The sequence below is a fragment of the Carettochelys insculpta genome, chromosome 23, assembly GCF_033958435.1.
Source record: "Carettochelys insculpta isolate YL-2023 chromosome 23, ASM3395843v1, whole genome shotgun sequence".
Taxonomy (NCBI): Eukaryota; Metazoa; Chordata; order Testudines; family Carettochelyidae; genus Carettochelys; species Carettochelys insculpta.
Genome location: NC_134159.1, coordinates 16,514,772 through 16,529,659, shown reverse-complemented (window position 1 = coordinate 16,529,659; position 14,888 = coordinate 16,514,772). Strand labels below are relative to the sequence as shown.

The following is a 14,888-nucleotide window of genomic DNA, read 5'->3' as shown; positions in this document are numbered from 1 at the left end:
GTGAACAGAACAGATAACCAAAGCGATCCCTCCGGCCTCTGACAAACTGAGGCCAGGGACGCCGTTCCTACCCAGCCTGGCTAATAGTCACCGATGGATCTAACCTCCATGAATGTATCTAGCTCTTTTTTAAGTCCTGTTTTAGTCTTGATCTTCACAACCTGCTCTGCCAAGGAGTTCCACAGGTCTACACTGTGCTGCGTGAAAAGACATTTATAGCACTCACCCACCTTGTGGCTCAGACATCTGCAGATGTTCAAATAATGGACTCTTGCAGTTACATTTGATAGAATTTAAATGGCTACCTACCTACCTAATCTAACCCACAGCTTAATCCAGAGCTCTACTGCTAGCCTCTCATTTTAAAATCTGAACTGGAGGAGGTTTGGAAGTGGGGAAAAAATATCAGTCTCAGTTGCCTGGTTCTGATGGTAGACAGACTTCTTGTGTAGGAAACAACGTTCCCGCTAATCTTTACTGTTCATGTGTGGAGTAAATTTTATGTGCACTGAGGCACATGCAAATGTGCACCACCCAGAGAAATGCGAACCTGGCTGTGACAGCTTTTGAATTTCTCCCGAGTGCCTGCCGAGCTCATAGGGCACACTTGTGAGGAGTATCTGCTTTCCCTTCCAAGCATGGACAAAGGAGATGCACAATCCACCATCACCAGTAGCAGCAGCTTCCCAGCCCCAATACCGCGAGGGAGGGGCTGGAGATCACCCCAGAGGGAATTCAGGTAATGAGGCTGAGGGTTTCAGTTGTCTTTGACAAGGCTGAGGGGGGCAGGTCTACATTGCTGTCCTACTTGCTTATCTCCACTGCAGTTCCCCATGTTACCAAACATACAGAAGCAGCAGAACATCCACCTTCGGGCTCTCTGGACTACTGACAGGTGCTACAAGCATCTTCTCTAGGCCACAGCGTGATGAGTCCCTTCTGTCCTCCCCCAGTGCTCATCCTTTAGGTCAAATCCTTTGCGAGCAAAAGCCTTCTGCTCTTCCCATCACGTTACAGAAATGATCTGCGTGCTGCCCTCATTAGAATTGCCTTAAACTGGACAATTTCAAAAGCCTGTGTAATGGTCCACTGGCTGCTCTGTTGAAACCCAGTGGGCTAATTCCCCCAACATCTGGCACAGTCATAAAAACAGAAGTGAGGTTTGGATAAAAAAATTAACTAAACTGGAAACATGCCAACAAGCAGTTCCAGCACCAGCAGCATCACTGTGTGGTTTCCAAACACACCCTAGCCTTTCCACTGTGGTCTCCTTCCAGCTTTTCCATTCTACTGCACTTCTGAGGTTGTGCCTCTCTAGTCCAGCAGAGTCAGCTGGCCTGGGGGTGATTTGCTGGCCTGGGAAGCTTGTTTGCACTGTGCACATAACCAACCATTGCAAAGCCCCCCAGAATACTGCTCCAGCCTCCCTCTCATTCCCCCCCACCCCACCCTTCCCTGGCACCCTGTGAGATAGGGATGGGATGCTATCCCCTATACACAGAACATCTTCCCATCCCAGCTGATTACACCCTCATCTCTCCTGCAGGCAAGACCCTCCTACAGAGGTTTTCAATGCCTAAATCTTGCACACACAGATGAGACAAAGGCCTGGACAATGATTCGTGGGGCTGAGCCCATAAAGAACACAGCATCTCCGCTCTAGGGAATAGCTGCCTTCTCCAGGACCATCTTTGCATCCTGAGCCCATCACAGCATGACACACTCAGGAGAAGATGCATTCAAATTACTGACTGCTGGAAGTGGAACTTCCCTGCCCTCTCAGCCACGACCCGCTCCCCTGATTACCGCCAGAGAGGTGATGCAGGGGTGGGGCTGTTTATTATTAGGGTGACCAAAATATGAGACACCAGCCTCAGGGAGGGGGGCTGCTGTCCCATGGCAGGGCTCCTTGGTGATAGGGGCTGCTGCTCCATGGTGAGGCACCGGGGCTGGGGGCTCTGCAGCCTCCTGATGGGGAGGTACTACGGATGGGGGCAGAGGATGGGGACTCCACAACCTCCTGTCTGGAGAGGGGGTTGCTGAGAATAGGGGCTCCACAGCCTCCTAGCAGAGGGGGCCAAGGAATGTGGCACCCGCCCCACAGAAGGGGTCCCAGACAGCAGGGGCTGGTGCACTGGGGAACAAAGCAGCTGCACCATGGAAGAGCTCCCCTGTAGCAGGAACTGCCTCTCTGAGGTGCATGATGCTGGGGAACGAGGCAGCCACCCTTCAGAGGGGCAGCTGCCCCAAGACACTGGGTGCTGGCGAACAGCTGACCCACAAAATACAGGACAATTTGCCCATTTTCTTAAGAGAGTCAGGATGCCTGTGAGACAGTTTAAATAAGGGTGCACTCCATGCACCCCACAGCAGAAAAGGACAAGCGCTTGTCTTATTAAAGCTGTGGGAGTGCAAACCCAAGAGGAGAGGAAATGCTGCCACCACGAAAAGCCCTTTTTATGCAGGCAAAATTAAAGAAACTAAAAGTCTGCCATTACAGCTCCAGTTGACTGATTTGAAACCCTTCTCTTTCTGAAAAAGAACATCTGGCCAACCCACTGCAGGGCCGGGTGAGCTGGAAGAAAGAAATTTTAATAAGCAGGCCTTTAAACACATCATCTGTGTTGCTATTGGTTCCCGCATGGGTGATGTCCTTAGAGAGCACAGCTGGTGGAGGGGGAAACATCTCTTATTTAGATTAAATCTTAATTACAGCCCAGCTGGTGTATTTCAAATGACAGCTGCCTGTTCCAAGCCCACTAAAAGCTTCTTTTCTGCAGAGAGAGAGAGGGACAATACCAAGCCCAGCTTACTGGTAAATAAAGTGGGCCTGGATTTTTCTTTTTGTTGTTGTTGCTGCTACTTCCATTCTGACAGTGCCTGGCTATGAAATCAGCCTGGCAAATCGAATTGGTTAAGCTGTTTTTTATTCAATGCAGCAACCCTCTCGCACCGGGCTGTAGAACAGATGGGTAGGACATGCAAGCTCACCAGAACGTTACCAATGCAGGTACAACAACATAAAAACCCCTGACGTCTTCCATTGCATGTACTGCTCAGGAATAAGATTTCAGAGGGGCAGACAGGAAGTGAGGTGCATGATTCCCGTGAAGTCAAATGAGGGGAGACTTGAAACTGCCACCCAAGGTGGGTGATAACAAGTCCTCCTCTGTGCCCTCGCTAGGTTAAACTGAAAGACAGAACTTTTGTAACATCGCTTTAAAGCTGGACTATCAATAGACCATCTGCCAGTTTCTGTTTCTCGGACAGCAGGAGAAAAGCCCATGCCCTCAGTACCCCAGGAATTTCCACCTAAAATTCAATAGCAACAATAATGTCCAGCATCCCAGGAGTCTCACATAGTCAAAACTCTGCTCAGGCCTGGGGGTTTCATTTTTCTTCAATATTAGATTAGAGAGGAAATAAATCTGTTTGTGGTGATAGGGAATCAAGGACAGGGTGCATTAACTTAAATCAAACTACCGAAAAAGCTAAGACTGACTGTGCTTAGAGTGCACTTAATTTTGGTGTAAGCCCCACTGAACTCACTGGCACGTCTGTTTTCTGAGAAATCAAGTATAGAGGGGGTTTCCTTGGAACACCTGTGTTATGCAGAAGTCAAATAGGCACCAGACATATGGCATCACAACTACGGTTTGTAGCCAGGATGTTCCAAAAGAAGGGGCATGTGTTATGTCACATAAAATAAGAAAATGACACTCAGTGGCAATTGGCAACCCTAGAGTTCTCTTACTGCAGCTTTCTCTATTGTACATTTGAGTGAATATCCTAAACCTAGTTAGCTAATTAAACAAGCCATTACAATTAGTTAAACTGAGCTTTTTTTTTTCCCCCCTTGCAGCATCCACACAGCAAACAGCTTATCAAATCACACTTCCACTAAAAGGCGTTTTGAAGAATGAGGCATTGCAAAGTCAGCCCTGTCCACATCTTTAGCCACATCATTTTCTCCCAATAAGCAGTTTCTTTATCACGTTTCCTCTTTGCAGCTAGGCCCTGCATCATCATCTTCCCCTGCTTACACTTGACACACTTTCCTTTTTTACACAGGGAAGGAATTGCTGGAAAATATTCTCAGTTAGCATCTCTCCCGAGCCCAGAAGCCAGGACAGTTTTCTGTGGCAAAAGCACGGGGGGAATATAGGAAGCCATGTGTGTGCTGAATAACCTCTTCAATTTTTCTTTCTAGTGCACTCTACTCTTCCTTTCTATGCTGCCTCCGTCCTTGCCTGTATATTGTCTCTCCGTTTTAAGACAACGTCTTAACTAACTGCTCTGCTATGCTTGGCCAAGATCCACCACCACACAAGCAAAGAACAAAAACAATCCTGTCCAGCTTGTGTCTTTCTTCACACCTGCTACTTTTTAGTCTGCTGAGAAATACAAATTGCAAGTCCAGAACTTTCAAGAAGCCAAAGCTAGTAGTCAGGCTGGACAGATTAGAGCCATTAATCATTTCCCTCAGACCGTCAGTGTGTGTGTAGCACGTTTGTGATGAGATTTCACTATAATTCATGTTTAAAAGAGCAATTTAGTATTTCTTGGATGACTTTTAAAAAAATAGATTTTTATCCACCCTGATTTAGGAACAGAGTTGGCGTTGAGTGTCTCATTCCAGGCCATTCTTTTAGACAGAAGGTTTTATTTTGAAGTGGAAGGTTTTACAGCATTTCCTAAAAATGATCAGGCTGTGGATTCCCCTGATTGCCTCTTGTTCCAGACCAGAGTTCTGTAAATGGGCTTCTCTTGTATTGTTTTAAGCCAAGGGCAAACCAACTTTGCCAGGTCTGATAGGAACAGCCTGGGAGCAGGAAGAGCAGTCTAGGGATGTTTGTGTGGCTAACATGGAGCCTCCACCCAGTGTCCAGTGTTCCGTGTTAGCAGAGTGCTTGGAAAGATTCAGGTGTGGCACAGCTGATTAGCAAAGCACCCACAGTTGGCAGCTTGTGTTTCTATGGGTGGTGCATGTTCACACATGCCTCGCTGCACATAAAATGTATTCCATACTTGGATGGACTATATTAGAGGGAACACTTCCAGCTTCTCCTGGGGAAAGTCTTGCTATCACACCTGAGTGGATTGAAGTGCAGTGTAAAAGAGTGAGAGGAATCTGTGAGTAAAAACAGCAGGAGAGGCCTGGAATGAGAGCAGCATGTGCCCCAAGGAAGCACAGGAAATGATGTCCAATTCCAAGAGGCTGAATGCCACTCCAGTGTCCACTGAATGCATGCCCCCAGGACTGCAGTGAGCCGTGGAGCCAGCACAGCAGAGCATTCAGTACATAAAGGGTATTCATTACTACTTTTAAAGTAACCATGCTAGGTCACCTCTCCAACCCACAAAAGGAAAAAAAAAGTTACTGTGATTAGTGGATGCTCCCTTGCTATCGAGACACAGCAGAGCCAGCCAAGGAGGAGCCACTCACGCCACAGGTGAATTGACACACCCTGCTGGGAAAGGTAAGTGGCAGCATGGGCTGATACCTGACCACCAGCCTCAGCTCAGCAGGGCCTGGGGTTACATCGCTCAGCATGCCAAGCACAGCTTCTCCGTGTATCCCGATACCACTTCCCCCTCCGCAGCATCCTCCTGGCATTGCAGTTTCAGCATGGACCAGACTTCCACCATGGCCATGGGCTTGGCCCTATCAGCACAGGGGCATTCTGGGAAAAGAGACTCAACCACCTCAGCACTTGGCTGGTGGTCACTGGTGTTAGAGCTCCTCTCCTAAAGCACTGCTGCTTAAAACAAGGAACCCCTCCCCTTTGCCCCCTGAAAATTTGAGTCATGTAGTTCTGGAGAACAAGGGGCTGGGATGCCAGGATGACGGAAGGGAAAAAAATACCACCTTCCGTTGCCTTAACCAGTGTGCCCTCTAATTTCTCCATGAATGGGGAATAAATTTTGTTATGTGCACCAATGTATGCACGGATGTGCACCACCAACAGAAACACCTGATGCTGGCTGTGGGCACTCCGCTAATCAGCACGTGAATCTCTCCTGAGTGGCCGCCCAAGGGCTCAGCTTACAGGGAACACTGGCCATAACCCATTTAAAACAACTGACGGAGATATGAATATATCCACGAATCCTGACCTTACCAGAGCTTCGTGTAAATCTAGCACACCCGGATTCTGCTCCAGAGCTTCTGGCTATGGCGATGCAGAAGGGCAAGAATGAAGGTGTGAATTTTCCATCTCATTTCAGAGAGGTAGGAAGATATTTTGGCCGAAGGAATAGAGCAACACTGCCCACCCCCTCTGTGCGCGCAACTCCTGGGTCCAGCTAGCCTGAGCACGTCGGCCTGGCACATAGCACTGCTCTGCTGGCTGCTCACCTCAGCTGCACTTTCTCACTCCTGGCCCAGGTGATGCAGACACTCCTAGGGCACTGAAAGCGAAGCCAACTGTGCGAACAGGCTGGCGTAATCTGTGGGCTGGGGCTCAAGTCACTTCTGCGCTGTGGAGGAGGACAGGGAGAGAAACCCGGAAGGACCAACTGGGGCAGTTTTAGCAAAGCAGTCAACAGCTTTTTAAAAACCAACGCTGCATTTGCCAGATGAGGCTGTGCCCTCAGATGGAGTTGCCCTGCCCTGGGGACACATCACATCCCATGAGGAGGAACTGGTCGTGTGGTAAAGGCAGCACCTGTTTCCCCGACCCCAATAAGCCAACTCTGAGGGTGCTCCAGCCCAGGAGCACCCATAGGAAAAATTAACAGGAGGGGAACACCCACCCATTGGCTGCCTAGCCTCCCCCCCCGCTCCACACCCTGCTGCTTCTGGAGTGCCACAAAGAGCTGATTCACAGCATTCTCTGTAGTAGGGAGGGGAGGAGCCCAGAAGAGGGTAAGGGCCTGGGGCAGGGGCAGGCCCTGGGGGCGTGAACACCCCTGGGCTGGAGGGGAAGTCAGTGCCTATGCCAAGCAGCATACACCTCCCCAACCACTCTGCTCACAAGGGTTAGCTGAAACGAACCTTTCCGATTCCTAGGCCACTCTTGGCTGGCCCTTGAGGGTGGGGTTCTGGCTGTTGCTGAACTGTAGAAAGGAAAAACCAGCGTTTCCAGTTGTATTAACATTTTAAATAAGCCCAAATCTTGTATCTTTCATACACAAGACTTAAATAAATACATAAAAAATCCCCTCTCTCCAAGTCAATTTGATTTGCTGTCCCTCTCTCCAACCCCCAGAAAGGCTTTTCTTTCTGCCATTTGTCAAGGAATCGGCCCATAACTGTGTGGGATTTATCACTATGGTAACCTGCGGTGTCCAAGATTTATATACCAGACCCAAGAGTCTATTGTTCAATTTCACTCTCCATGGAGATAGTACCATGTCCGTGGAGAGGTTAGAAGATACGCAGGCTGAGAAACCCTTTCCCAACATTGATTACAACTGCCTGGTCTTTCAAGCATAGCCCATGTAATGGGGTGGGGGCAAGTCTCATGAAGACAGAGTCATCAACAAAGCTACCCTGGTGCAGATCAGAATGAGACCCCAGTTATCTGAGCCACAAATGCCAAAGCTTCTCCACTCTAAAAGTTATCGAGTGAGAAATAAACCCCAACTGACTCCAAGAGGGAGGATCTGCAGTCGGGTCCCTAGAAATCCATGCAAAATTGAGGCAAGTATTCAATAACTAACCCTGCACAGAAGCAGTGCCACAGCCTCTACTGAAAATGTGTGCCCAGCAATTGCCAAACACGTCCACCTGACTCATGGAAGCGCATTTCTGATGAGCAACACTGCAGCTGGAAGACAGGGCAGGATGCAAGACTCAGACTAGCTTGCGAGGGTCTCTCTCTGCACAAAGAGCATCAACAGCAACCCAATTTGGGGCGGGGGGAACCAAAAGCTCTTACCTGTTAGCAGCAAAGCTGGTGCATCTCTGCAGACGTGCCTAGGTTTACACAGTTTCTCTGGACCAGAGCATCCCAAAGGTCTCTCCCAGGAATAGCCAAAGGCTTCCTTGCCACCTTGTAATGCGAATCCAAACAGGCATTGAGCGGGTTAAGATTCATGCTCCATCCTTCCAGTCCAAGGTGTATTCCCACCCCTCCAAAGGCGATAGCTGGCACATCTAAAAAGGTGGCTACTCAAATCTACCTTCCCTTCCCAAGCACTACCACGGGAGAAACTGTATCTGGACAGTCCAGGTTGGGGACAGGGGAGACACAAAAAAGGTTTGAATTCCCAGAAAGAGTCAATGTGAATTCTCCATGTTTGGCTCTACAGAGCGAGGGTGAACTACACCCCGAGACTCCCACGTTCTTCTGTTTGCTGCTATTTCAGCGCACTGGAAGCCTGCAGTCTGCCTTCTCGCTGTACCAGCGGAGACAAGAATCTGAATGGTGCGGAGGTGGAGAGAGAGGTTCCCATGGAGAGAAACAGCTGCTGCAGGTACAGGTCAGTTCTCAGAACCGCATTGTTCCAGCCACACACTGGTGCTGAATTGGGAACCAGCAGCACCCACCCTGCCCTGCCCCACCCCCGCGCGTCAGCACAAAAAAGCCCTTTCCCGATTCCAAGAGAAACTGACCCACGTTGTTAAATGAAAGCAAGTGGCCAGCTTCCCTGAGCGACCCGCCCGTAAGGAATGCAGGGGCCTCAACCCCCGGAGCTCCCGTCCAGGCTCCCCACGCTGGAGCAGCAAACACCTTTGGGGTCTCTCTTGACAAGAATTTGCTGCTTAATCTGGAGATCCAGTGCGGTAGGAAGAAAAATTTGGGCTGTGATTGCTCAGAAATCCCGGCTCTGCATTCACCCGCAAGGAGGCTTAAACACATCACAAAGCCGACCTCCTTCCTGGCTGTCATTTGGCGCAGCCCCAAAGAGTTGTGACTTGCACTTAAAGGGGCAGTTCCTGTTAGACCACACCCGAGGCACATGCTGCCCAGACCCACTTACTGTTATCTCTGCTGGGTTCTGCACTTCAATAACCAGATGCAAGATGTTACATTAGGGACCAAATCCTGCTGGTTACTCACTCACACTGGTTACACTCACAGAAACTGCTCTGGTGCACAGTGGCAGAGAAGGCTCAGAAACCTGCAGTTCTACTCCAACCTCCGCCACCGACATTCTAGACATCCAGAGAAAATCACTTAGCTCTTTCTCTGCCAATGATCCTGTCCTCCCCCATTTTTGCAAGTGACTCTAAATCTATGGGCGAAGAGCACTAAGTGTTAAATGTTGTTCTACAAATAACCAGCAGCCCAGTAGCACCTTAGAGGCTAACAATTGTATTTGGTTGTGAGCTTTCATGGGTAAAACCCACTTCATGACCTAATTAATTAGCCTCTAAGGTGCCACAGGACTGCTTGTTATTTGTGAAGCTACAGGGTAGCATCAATACCCCTCTGAAATGGTGTTCTCAGGAGACAGAGATCCTTGCCACAAAGCACTTGCAGCAGAGAGAGAGGACTTAGAAAGCAAGGCTGGCAAATAGGCTGCAGCAGCACGAGAGAGCAGAGACATTTAACACACATCTTCCTCTCACCAGTTTTTCCTCTGTGGCTTGTATTGTTCTCTTTTGTTTTAAGGAATTTTCTATCAGTTTTGTTCACATATCATCACAGGGCCTAAGACCAAAATGGGACTAAACTGAGCAGGATTGGGCCCAAAGACTCCCATCACAGGGTGAATCCAGGCCTCACTGAAGTCAGTGGGAGTTTGCAGATCATCTATATTTAAGCCAGGATTACACCGAGGATCTATAAATGTCCTACTGGGGGAATTAAAATATCAAGGCTGCAAGAGAGTGAAAACATGTGCATGAAGAAGTTTCCTACCTGAAGCACAGTAATGCCTAGCATCGCGGTTTCCAACATGCTAGCCACCAGCCATACATGGCTGCTTGGCTGCTGGAACGCAGCTAGTTGGCTTGAACAATACATTTATTTTCAGAATAATGACACCAGTTCACCGCCAGTCCAGAACTGGTTGGACACCACGGGCCTAAGGGCTCTAACTCCTGGGCACGCTCTGTGCTAGGCACCATACAAATGCCTGTTAAGGGAGTCCCTGACAGAAGAACTCCGTGTAGTACTGATATTGCTACATTACAGACAGAGAAATGAGGCAGTGAGATTAAGCAACTTCGCCAAGTCACACGGGGAGTCTGTGGCAGGGCCAGGAATGAAAACATCACATTTCCCAACTCCCAGTTCAATACATTAAGCACAAGAACATCCTCCCTGTATTTACTCCACATCCTTGAGTTACCAAAAGATGGCAGTGATTTAGCAACCACGCTCCTGCTGAAAGAAGGAAGTACCGAGTTATGGGGGGGACAAGAGAACCGAGCCAGGACTCAGGTCTGTTCTTAGTTCTGCTGCAGACAGTGTGACAGTCACACATCACATTTGTGCCTCAGTTTCCCCATGTGAAATATGAAGGTAAGACAGACCTGCTCCACAAGGTTGTTTTGGAACCAAAAGGCACTAGACTTTTTATGAACAAGTGGCTTGAATGGGAAGGGTTCAGATCCCATCTCATAAATTTTATCTTCTCTCCTGGTGTAAATACTCATCTTCCCAACAGCACAATAAAGACTCATGTCTGCCGTTTGTTAGGTCAACTTTGCAGCTGGGAGCATGCTTCTCAGTGCAGCTAGACAGACAGACCCTGTAAGCTGAGCGCTTGAGTGGCTGCCCAGGAGAGATTCAGGTTCTGCTCAGCTGATTAGCAGAACGCCCACAGCCAGCAGCATGTGTCTAGGAGCGGTGCACATCTGCACATGCCTTGGTGCACATAAAATTTATTCCACTCATGGATGAAAAAAACTTAGAGGAGACAGTGGCATCCAGGATGCTAAAGAAGCATGCTGAAAGTAGTCATGTGACTGGAGGTACCAGGAAGGTTAAAGTTCAAAACCCCCTGAATCTGTGCTTCCGAGGCTAACTAGCCCGAACTGCTACCCCGCTACTTTTAAAACATAAGGGCGTCTGCCTACCCACACTGGGATCCAAAGCCTCTAAAACCTCAAAGCTGCTTTAACCAGGAGTGGCTAATATTCTCCCAGTAACATCTGGTGTTGCTGTAGCCCCTTCTCTGGGTGTATCTTAAGGACTTCCTCCGCCAGTAAGAAACTGAACGTTAACATCCTCAGCATTGTCGCAATTATTCAGTTCTAAGCACAGGAGTGTCTTGATGTGCCCACTGGAATTGCAGCCTCATTTTGCTAAGTCTGGTACAAATATAGCAAGAGTGTCACGCCGATTACATAACCAGGGAAACTGAGGCACATGGCAGTGACAATTGCCTAAATTCACAAAGTAAATCAGTGGCTGGAGATGACACGTAAATCCCTATCTGACCATTGTTGGTCCTGTATCAGACTGTGCTCCTTTCCCAGTGACACACCAGGAAGGCCAGGAGGGTGGGAGTGACAGAAATCAAGAATGGAGCTTTCATTGATTGGCAGGGATTTGAGAATGAAGTGTGAATAACGGCCCTACAGTAGACCCCCGAGTTACAAGAGGGTTCTGGTCCACACACCCTTGCGTAACCCGGATTTTGCGTAAGATGAGGTCTGGCTTTTTTCCCGGCGAAAAACATGTTCTTGCAGGTGGGGAAGCAGCAGAAAGGTAAGTCCTGGGCTCGGGGTGGGGGCAGTTGGGGAGGGTTAAGCCTGGCGTTGGGTTGGGGCTGTGGGAAGCAGGCTGGGGGCTAAGCCTGGCGTGGGTTAGGGCTGCAGGGGGGCGAGGGGTGGAGTTGAGCCGGAGCTGTACACGGGGCTGGTGAGCCAGAGCCCTGCTCAGGTGGTGAGGTTTGAATCGGGGCCACACGGGGGAAGTTGAGCCGGGGCCAGAGCTACGCATGGGTGGTGAGCCGGCAGGGGGGTTGACCTGGGGCCAGGGAGGTTGAGTCAGAGTTGTGCCTGGGGGAAGGGGGTGACCTAGAGCCAGAGGTGGGGGGAGGGGGTGAGCAGGAGCTATGTGTGGGTGGTGAGTGGAGCTGAGGGGGGCCTGAGCAGGGCCGCAGGGAACAAGTTAAGCGCAACTGGAAATTGTGCATTTCCAGGGTTTATTATAGGAATCGGGGTCAGCCGCCTAAGAGCGGGGTCACGTCCTCTGGGCTCGGTACTCTGAGACCTTACTTCATTTTAAATAGAAATCTGCACTTGCAACCAGCTGTAATCTCGCTAACAGATGCGGATAACCAACAGGGATCAATGAAGTGGAGGATGATCCCTTCTGAATCAGAGCTAAGTGCTTAACGGGCAGAGCAGAGAGATGGGTACTCAAGCTGTGCACTCCAGTAAACAGATACGAAAAGAGGATTTGTGCTTCATGTTGCTCCTCCTCACCTCTGTTCATGCAGCACTATCATGGCAACACAACCCCAGCCATGTGGTGACAGACACCATTCTGCTGACAGAAAATGACTGTGGGCCAATTAGCTCCGTCAAAACAAATGCCGCTCACGTTGTCCTTTCCTTTTCCGGCGGCAGCACCGCAGATTCACAAGTGCACAAACATGCAGCAGTGAGAGTCAGGACCACGGTATGTGGATGCTCAGCCATACAGCTCTGGGGCACTCCTCTTGCACAGCGCGGTGTAAATTCAAAGCACCTCATCTCCAGTGCCTCCCATGACAGTATCCTCGATTCACGCCATGGCCAGTGAAGTCTGAATGGAGTCGCTCATCCTCTGGAGCTGCTGTAGCAGTGTAGCAAGGTGTCAAACCACTAACAACTACAGGTTGCACCTCTCTAGTCTGGCACACTCTAGCCTGGCAACTTCCGTAATCTGGCATGATTTTAGTCAGCTGGGTGACCACTTATCATGGGTATAGCCAAATTTCCCATTGTCTCATATTGTTTCCAGCCACCAGTCCTGGCTCTCATGTTCTGTGCTGCTATTTAGCTGTAATTTGCCCCCACCTGTCTTTTTAAGAGCCCAGAAAGCAAAGCAATTAGCTTAAGAATGAAGCGGGGCATCTTGAAAACGTGTGCATTCAGCAGCATGTTGTACAGATGTGAGACATGGGTGATAACAGAAGATTCAAAGAGAAGAATATTGGCGTTCGAAAGAAGTTGTTACAGAAAGATTCTGAGAATAGGATGGATGCAGAAGGTCACCAATGAGGAATTATATAGGAAGATACAGCCAAAAGAGAACCTGCTGCAGAAGGTTATAAAACGGAAGCTACAACTATTTGGACACATTTGCAGAATGAACGACGAACGAAAAATCAAGATCCTACTATTCGACATAATGGATGGTTCGAATAGGAGAGGCAGACCCCACAGAGAATGGATAGATGATGTAGTAGATTGGTGCAGAGCTAGTCTACAGAAACTAAGCCACTCTGCACTGGATAGGGAAAGATGGAAGGAAATAGTGAGAGAGGTATGAGACACCAATGGGCGCTGAGCCCACGGCTATTGATGATGATGATGCAGCAGCAGCAGTGGAAGTGTTGTTGATCTGCTAAACAATATTGACCTTCCATGGGTCGGCAAATTCTCTTGATCAGCACTAGTTAGGACGAGAGAGGTTCAGCCTGTATGTTTGTAGGAGGGGAGAGCCTGTGATTAACATGGCAAATCAGATGCCATACAATAATGACCAGATTACTCTCAGAATTAGTTAACCATAAATCCTCAACCACACAAGAACGGATGTTGCAAGAAGTCTCTTGTATTCTGATGCTGCCCTGGTGTTGCCTTCTGACTCATTGTCTATTCTATACAAGAGGCACTCATATAAAATATGAACAGGCATCTGAATGCAAGCCACTTACGGGCAAAAGTCTAGTGTTCGTTCATGCCCATGTTTGGGATTCAGCAGGGAGAATCTGTAAGACTCCAAATCTCTCCCATGAATCAAACCCATGGGCATAGCACTTTGCTAAACTAAATCCAGGTAGAGATAAGACACTTGGCTGAATACAATTTCTCCACACTCTTGGTTTGGACTAGAGCAGGACTCACTGCTGAGTCCATTTCTTTGTTCCCAGGGAAGGGCAGGATGAGACTGGGGGTGGTGAAAGGCAGGGACATGCTGTTTTTTAATTGACAGGCTATTTGTTTCAACATGGGGTGAGATTGGCTGATCTGCTGTTTTTCGAATGAATTGTATTTTTAAGTCAGAGTGCCTAAGGTAGGTGCTTTAACAGCTAAATAAAATCAACGCAGTTACCACACAAAGCGCTCACACAATCGGCCTGCAGAGGAGAAGAGCTCATCACAAATACCACTAACCCAGAGAGGTAGCCATGCTAGTCTGTATCTTCCTACAACAAAAAAGGCAGTCACGATGCTACAGGACCGCAAACCCAGATGTCAAAGGTTCCCAGTCTCACTGCCAAGCCATCAACTCCCACACCACCTACTTCCAATATGAAGCAGGTGATTAGCTTACACTCTGCACTTTATCAACGAGGCGATGTCTTCCCTACACCATTAGAATTTTTGGGTGGCTTAAATTTTGCCAACTGGCATCAATAAGAAAACTGCAAAACAAAAAACAGTCAAGTAGCACTTTAAAGACTAGCAAAATAGTTTATCAGGTGAGCTTTTGTGGGACAGACCCACTTCTTCAGACCATAGCCAGACCAGAACAGACTCAATATTTAAGGCGCAGAGAACCAAAAACAGTAAGCAAGGAGGACAAATCAGAAAAAGATAATCAAGGTGAGCAAATCAGAGAGTGGAGGGGTGGGGGGGAGGTCAAGAATTAGATTAAGCCAGGTATGCAGACGAGCCCTTATAGTGACTCAGAAAGTTCCCGTCCAGTTTAAACCATGTGTTAATGTGCCGAATTTGAATACAAAAGCCAGCTCAGCTGCTTCCCTTTGAAGAACAGTGCGAAAGGTCTTTTTCAGTAACACACATACCTTTAGGTCATTAATAGAATGCC

At 48.6% G+C, this 14,888-nt stretch overlaps 1 protein-coding gene across 6 annotated transcripts in view; it reads right to left on the bottom strand.

Moving 5' to 3' along the window:
- Window positions 1-14,888, bottom strand: part of MIB2 (MIB E3 ubiquitin protein ligase 2) — a 112,507-nt gene that overhangs the window by 82,636 nt on the left and 14,983 nt on the right. Inside the window, exon 1 of one of the 6 annotated variants that reach the window (XM_074975554.1) lies at window positions 7,884-8,317. The exons of 4 other annotated variants lie outside the window; for them this stretch is intronic. The gene's annotated coding sequence lies outside the window, so the exon portion shown is untranslated. Of the gene's footprint in view, window positions 1-6,358; window positions 6,375-7,883; window positions 8,318-14,888 lie in introns of those variants that run through there. One more of the 6 variants, XM_074975553.1, reaches the window with a different exon arrangement.